This window comes from Manduca sexta, chromosome 24 (assembly GCF_014839805.1).
Source record: "Manduca sexta isolate Smith_Timp_Sample1 chromosome 24, JHU_Msex_v1.0, whole genome shotgun sequence".
NCBI lineage: Eukaryota > Metazoa > Arthropoda > Insecta > Lepidoptera > Sphingidae > Manduca > Manduca sexta.
The window spans coordinates 9,500,031-9,508,198 of NC_051138.1; positions in this window are offsets into that span (position 1 = coordinate 9,500,031).

An 8,168-nucleotide genomic window follows, 5' to 3' on the forward strand; every position below is an offset into this window, starting at 1 on the left:
GAAAACATACATCACGAATAATTATGATGATGTGTGTTTGTATTACGTTATCAGTAATACAAACACACATCACGCATCTATCCCCGAATGGGAATGCAGAGACGCAACCAGAGCAACCACTTTCCGTCCAGTGTGTCCTGTCCCATAATATGATAAGGGGCGACTTTATCGCCATATCGGGTACAAATTTGACTTCAGGCTGATATTGAGTAGAAAAGACCCAAATATCACCTTTCCCGACCCGGGATTCAAACTCAAGACCTCAGAGTGCTTCCGTACCGTGCATGTAGTACAACTACGCCAACACGGCAAGCTTAAAAATAACCAATGTAAGGTAAATTAGTTAATGAAGGATAATCATCGATATGTAATATGTACTACGTACTAGATTTAAAGTTTCGAACATTCACTATGTTCAACTGTATTGAGCTGAGAAATATATACTAAATGAAAAGGAGTACTGTTGATAATACGAGAAGAAATCGGGTTGCGATCATCGCCGTCGAAGATACCAAATAAGAATATTCTAGCCTAGCTTACTTACCAACACTATCCAAATAAGTACAAGTTGTTGTGAATTGTACAGCTATTGTTATTCCCTCACAAAAGGTGTTCTCTAGGATAATAAAAGTTTAGTTATTTTACATTTAATTTTCCTGACCCCTGATAAACACGGAAATTTTGTAATTATACTTACGAGCAAATATTTTTCTTGCTAACAATTTTACATTGTGTTAGTTAAGTATTCACAATGTAATATTTGAGTAATAATCTACGACATAATTACAAACGCTTATGTCGGTTTTCATGATGCTTAATGAGCCTGAATATAAACATTCTTCTTAAGTATAAGTACTACTTTTGTTAGGTATCTATACACAGAATCTCTCAAAGACTAAGGAAGGATACCTGTTAGCGACGCCCCGACCCCGTCAGCTGCGTGCCAACCCTTTAATAGTGAAAAGTTATACAAGTGAGCATATACGATGTGTCGACCCCCCGTCGGTATTGGGAACATCATAATAACATTATAAACGCTATAATTAAACTGAACGGTAAAAATAGTAATAGTGAATAATGTAAAAAATTGTTAACATTTTTTATCATAAGTTTTCGTAGTATTTATGGTGTATTTGGATAACGCTCATTGTCAGCTTTAATATATACTATTATATAAAGCTGAAGAGTTTGTTTGTTTGTTTGTTTGAACGCGCTAATCTCAGGAACTACCGATCCAAACCGAAAAAATCTTTTTGCGTTGGATAGCCCTTTGTTCGTGGAGTGCTATAGGCTATATATCATCACGCTATACCCAATAGGAGCGGAGCAGTAATGGCTAATCTCAGGAAATACCGGTTCAAACTGAAAAATTCTTTTTGCGTTGGATAGCCCTTTGTTCGTGGAGTGCTATAGGCTATATGTCATCACGCTATACCCAATAGGAGCGGAGCAGTAATGGCTAATCTCAGGAACTACCGATCCAAACTAAAAAAATATTTTTGTGTTGGATAGCCCTTTGTTCGTGGAGTGCTATAGGCTATATATCATCACGCTATATTCAATAGGAGCGGAGCAGTAATGGCTAATCTCAGGAACTACCGATTCGAACTGAAAAAATCTTTTTGGGTTGAATAGTCCTTTGTTTGTGGAGTGCTCAAAGTCATATATCATCACGCTATGACCAATAGGAGCGGAGCAGTAATGGCTAATCTCAGGAACTACCGGTTTGAACTGAAAAAATCTTTTTTGTGTTGGATAGCCCTTTGTTCCTGGAGTGCTATAGGCTATATATCATCACGCTATGACCAATAGGAGAGGAGCAGTAATGAAACATGTTGCAAAAACGGGGAAAATTATAAGTTTTGAGAGCTTCCGATGCCTGCGCTGCGTAAACGGTTAAAGTTATGCAACAATCATGTATGACAGGATTGTTCCACTTTAAAAGTTCTAAAAAATATATTATAAATCAAAGTCCCCCGCTGCATCTGTCTGTCTGAACGTGTTAAACTCAAAAGCTACCCAACGTATTAAGATGAAATTTGGTATGGAGACAGTTTGAGACCCTGAGAAGAACATAGGCTCCCGGGAAACTACTACTTTTATAATGGAAAACTTTAGCCTGAAAAACTTTATAACGCGGGCGGAGCCGCGGGCAAAAGCTAGTTTAATATATAACATGTACCTGTGTGTTTTTAATTAAATAAATAATCGCCAAAATTGCCAAATGCCATAGTAAAATTAGCGTAGAAATCGGGTCTATAGGTCGCCGCTCTCCCTACGGTATAGGCGCCAGGTAAGCTAACGCGTGCGACGACATGGTATCAAGGGCTCAAGAACTCAAGAAGCAAGAAAACTCAAGACTGAAGACGCCTCAAGACGGACGACATCCTGAGAATAGTAAAGAGGGCGGGGTGGCTTAAGGCGTATAGGGTGGCATTTGGCACGGCACATATAGTTTCTTATTTGCCATCTCCTTACACTATACCCATACTTCACCTGCCGCTGTTCAGGTGTTAAGTAAATAACACACCACACACCCCACATACAGTTACACGCCTTCTAAGGTATTACAGCAACGTGGGAAAATACAACGGGATGGGTACCGGCGACTGAGTTTTTCAGACCAGTTACACGCCCAGCAGCCTAGAGTACCTGGAGGTCTCACGGCACTCCGACAATACCTTTTACCTTTAGTGTAGATAAAAAGCCAACAATACGTCCCGGCTGTGCTATAAACACTTTTATATGCAACGTGTTCATATCCACCAAAATAATTATCGTGTGCAAATGTTTATTCAATATATTTGAATATTTATAGTCTTATGTAGTTAATATTCATGGTATAAGATGATGAAAATGTCATAATGAATTGTGTAAAAGATTACATAATATACAATAAGAATTCACGTAATAAATAGTGCGAAAGTTCACGTAATACATATTATAAGTTCATGTAAGAAAAACTAGTGTGGTTTATGAGATGCATTACAGAACATGTTCTACCTACAAGTGGTCAATTTTTATTTTCGTCCGTTTTCTTCAAGCGTATAAAGAGGTTTAATAGCAGAATCCGCAAGACATAGCTACTTATTATACAAACAATATCACAATACTTGTTTTTTTTTAACTGTGTGGATATATGACCATTTTGAGAATAACTCAGTAAGCAGATTTTAATTTTAAGTACCAACTAGTTAAACATTTTTATATAGTAAAGTTAAATATCTTATCTTCTATTGTATAACAAATAATTTTACTTCTATACAATGTAAGAATAACTTGACTCACTACCACGCAAAATGATTTAAACCATAAAAATGCTAAAAAAAATAACAATGGCATGTTATGTCACTACTGGTCGGGTAATTGCAGATAGCAACTTAGGTAGATAGAAAAATGTTTAGAATTAAAGTCTCATCAGGTAAGTACCAACTCTTTAAATGACAATTCTTCAAAGGAGATGGGCTATCTATTCGTCGTAATATTTTTGAACGTTTGTTCAGCGCTATTTTTGGTCTGATTTAAATAATTATTTTTCGTTAGATTTCATAGAATATCGGAACAGTCTCATTTTAATTTCACTGGTATTGGACTTTAGACTTGGAATTGATTTGAATTTAAAAGAAATGAAAAAGGTAAATCCCTCAAAATATATTTTTAATATATTATTTTTATATTGCGTTTAGTATTATAGCTTCAACATACACACCTGTGTTAAAAATATTATTGTTTGATTTTGAACTTCGACGATGCAAAATAAAGTAGGGTAAGAAAAATACTTTTCGTATTACGTTCTTTTTAAGAATTCCACGCCGCCGTCACAGAAACCGAGTAAAACCAGCCACAGTTGAACGTGTTCCGGTTGTATTACCATACGTAAGAGGCGTCACCGACAAGATAGGCAACATCATGAAGCGTGCTTCCATAAAAACTTATTTTAAGCCGCCTAAGAAGATTAGTCAATTTTTACCACCTGTCAAGTGTCATATACGTCTACAAGAACCGGGAGTATACAAAATAGATTGTAACTGTGGCCTCTCTTATATCGGGCAAACAAATATAAATATAGGGATCCGCCTAAAAGTACAATATAGCTGTCGTGAAACGCCGAAGCTCTACGAATTCTGCAGTCACTGAACACTTTGAAGGAGGTACCAATTATTATCTGCGACTAGACAAGCCACAAATCCTTGCCAAAGAACACCGATTCTTGCCTAGGATGATTCACGAGGCTATTGAAATTAAAAAAATCCTAATTACAATAGGGAATATGGTTGGAAGCTTGCACAAGCCTGAGATCCAGTTCTACATTTATTAATTAAATCGAAGCTCAAAAGACCGGCGACTTCAAGACAATGTGAGCTCATTCTGCGTAGATCGGACCACCAACAGCTAAAATTTAAAAAGTTGTATAATTGTAAAATGTAGGTAGATATTGTAACTTTGACTGCGGATGAACAACACATCAGTCCCCGCCGTGACCATGAAGGCTGAAAAGTCTTTGAAACGTCGGGAGAAAACTAAAAATATTATCGCGGTTTTAATATTTTTAAAATATTAAATCCAAAAAATAGTTTAATTTTAATGTCTAACATTCGCGTAAACATAAGAAATCATTATGCAATTACACTTATAGACCCGACCCAGGATTCGAACCCAGGACCTCAACGCAGGACCTCAACGCGATAGTCGTACTCGTACCGTGTACAGTAACAACTACGACAGTCAACAAGATAATAATCATAGTATTATTGAAAACTATTTATGTACCCTAAGTTATCCGTCTCTCTTCTACTTATTTTTTATATGTGATAATACTATCCTCGCTGTTTCGTTATTTTAATTATAATAATAAACTATTTCTATAATAATTCGCGTGATGGTGGTATGTGTGTGAGAGCGAAAAGTATTCAAATTCGCACGCATTTGCCGCCAACTAAATCGACCAATACCGCTGGCCGATGGGAGGCCACACGCCCGCGCCATCCAGCGCCAGCCAGTAACGAAAGTTCGGTGCATCGATGGCGGCATGTTCCCCGGCGCGCTTAATAATTAATGCAATAACTGTGAAAGTATAGATGTCCCAGGACCCATAATCCTTACATTGTGTGTACTATGTGTCGTGTCCTGACAAACGTGACGGAGTGCAACAGCATACCAAGGCAGGTTTCCTGACGTCGTGTGGTAGTGGCAGATGTGAGTACTTGCACGCATTTCCATCGTCACGCGAATATGCGTTTATGTCCCCTATGTATCATCACGATACACTCGTATTATCGCATTTTTAAACCTGCGCAGCTGCAAGTGATGATATATTATTAAATACCTACAATAACATTTGTAATAGTATCACTGATTTCAATCTTGATGAATCGTATTTAAGTAGTTGATAATTTTAGTTTAAAAAGCATAAGTGGAAAAAATCTTTAGCATGACTCAGACATTAATGAGTATATTTATTAATAATTAGTTAATATAATAATATACGCCCTGTATTATAGGGTCATTTTGACATTGCATTACTAAATGAAACCACTTACTACTCATTACTTATCTATTTGAAAATAACACTTTACAATAAGTTCCTTGAGCCGTAGATGTAAAGTAGATTTCGAACAAAATAAGTATTAATAAAAAGTAATCTTAATTTTACTCAACCTAAAGCAACTATTACTACTCTAAAAGTTTTTATTGCAGCGGAAATATCATACTTTCAGTCAGAAATACACTCACGCCCACGATATATTCACATTAAACTACAAATGATCAAAAACTAAGAAAACTAAAAGCAGCACTTTTGGTAAAAATATTCGTTATTAATGGATGATTTTTGTGATGTCAGCAAATGAAGACGAGTATGTGGTTTCATTTAGTAACGCAATGTCAAAATGACCCTGTATATACTGTCCCACTGTTGGGCACGGGCCCCCTCTACTACTGAAAGGGTTTAGGCCTTAGTCCACCACGCTGGCCTAGTGCGGATTGGTAGACTTCACACACCTTCGAAATACCTATGGAGAATTTCTCAAATGTGCAGGTTTCTCACGACGTTTTCCTTCACCGTTAAAGTAAGCGATATCTCACAAAGAATACACACATAATTTTAATAAAAGTCAAAGGTGTGTGCCCTTGGGTTTTGAACTTGCGGACATGCGTCTCGGCTTTCCGTTCCACAACCAACTAGGCTATCGCCGCTTTTTTGTCCTAATACTTGAAGTAGGTATTTTGCGCTAAGAAGCTCCAACATAATTAAAATGTGTATTCAAGGCTGATTATTCTATTATAACATATCCAGGAACTGAAAAATTCACAAGGTACTATTGTTATAAATGTGTTCACTTCTTAATTTGCCAACTTCTGACAATCGTTTAAGACCCAAACATATAAACGTCTTCACTGACTGTAACATTATATAGGGGAGAACAAGGCAGCTTAGGAAGGGGCACATTAGGACAAAGAATATATTTTCACAATTATTTGTAACTTTTATCTCCGAAGGAATAGGCAACTGGCAAAGGTGCAACTGGTACATCCAACTTCCCACCCTGTATATTCTGTTTCATGGTGTAATTTGGGCGACCCTATCGCCCTATCGAGTATAAATTCCAGACATTGAGTAGACAACCTAATATCTCTTTACCTGACCTTGAAATCGAACGTAAGACCTCAGCATTGCAATCGTGCTATTATATTATAACTACGCAATCAATCCAGTTAGTGTAATTTCTAAATTGTAAGTTTTACAATATTTGTAATTTATATGTATGCACGAATTTCATTTTTTAAACAATACTGTCCCTCACTAATGTCAAATGACATGTAACAAATTACAAAACTTCACCTGTCACATATTTCGCGTGCTTTCTGTTAATATATTCACTCGCAAGTCGCAAACGTAACAAATTTTCAGCAAAAATAGTTGTGAAAATTATTTTATTTTTATTGGTTTCGAGAAGCGGCGATAGCCTAGTTGGGTGTGGAACGGACTGCCGAGACGAATGTCCGCAGGTTCAAATCCCAACGGCACACACCTTTGACTTTTCTATAATCATGTGTATATTCTTTGTGAATTTATCGTTCGCTTTAAAGGTGAAGGAAAACATCGTGAGGAAACCTGCACATCTGAGACGTTCTCTATAGGAATTTCGAAGGTGTGTGAAGTCTACCAATCCGCACTAGGCCAGCGTGGTGGACTAAGGCCTAATCCCTCTCAATAGTAAAGGAGGCCCGTGCTCAGCAGTGGGCAAGTATATAATACAGGGCTGATGTTATTATTATTTTATTATTGGTTTTGAATAACTTTAGACATCTTTCCATGAAATACTTAACATTAATTATATGTAAAACCTAATACTTTTTATATTTTTTTAAGAATCTAAAATATTTCACAAGGTCTTTGGGATTAAATTAGGACATTATTAAAGTATCTCTGTGTAATTTTGATTCGACCATATTATATGATACCCACAAGCATAGCTGTGACAATCTAAGTAAAATAAGATGAAAAAAAAGGAAAACCTGAATTTAGATAGACACTCCTCAAATTTCAACAAGTTTTTTTTTGTTATTGCATTCTCGTTTTAGTCTATGATGACATTATTAGAGACATGTACCTTCAATCTGTATCTAGTTAGGACTGGTGTTGGCGACACCGACTCCTTCCTTGTGGGTGTTCACCGAGACTCGGCGCTGAGTCCTGATTTATGTAGTATAGTGCTTGATGTGACGACGATGGATATACAAGAGCAGCCACCTTAGGTGTTAATGTATGCCGATAACATTGCACTAGTAGATGAGGACAAGCAGCGCCTAGAGAACAAAGTGAACCTCTGGAAGAGGACGCTTGAGAACGGCGGTCTAAAACTAAATGTGACGAAGACCGAGTATATGGCATGTGGAATTACCAACCCGGAAAGTATCCGTATCGGGGACGACCTTGCCGTAAAAACGAATAAGTTTAAAGACTTAGGGTCTGTACTGCACGAGTCCGGTAATATTGACTTGGGTTGAAGTTCTCCGGAAAGATATGAGAGTCAATGGTCTCACTGATCAGGATACAAAAGACCGAGCGAAATGGAAATATCGACGTAAGAAGGTGGACCCTGGCACCTAGATTACGAGATTTATAATGTTGATTATGACTTATAAATGTTTATAATCGGTCCTGT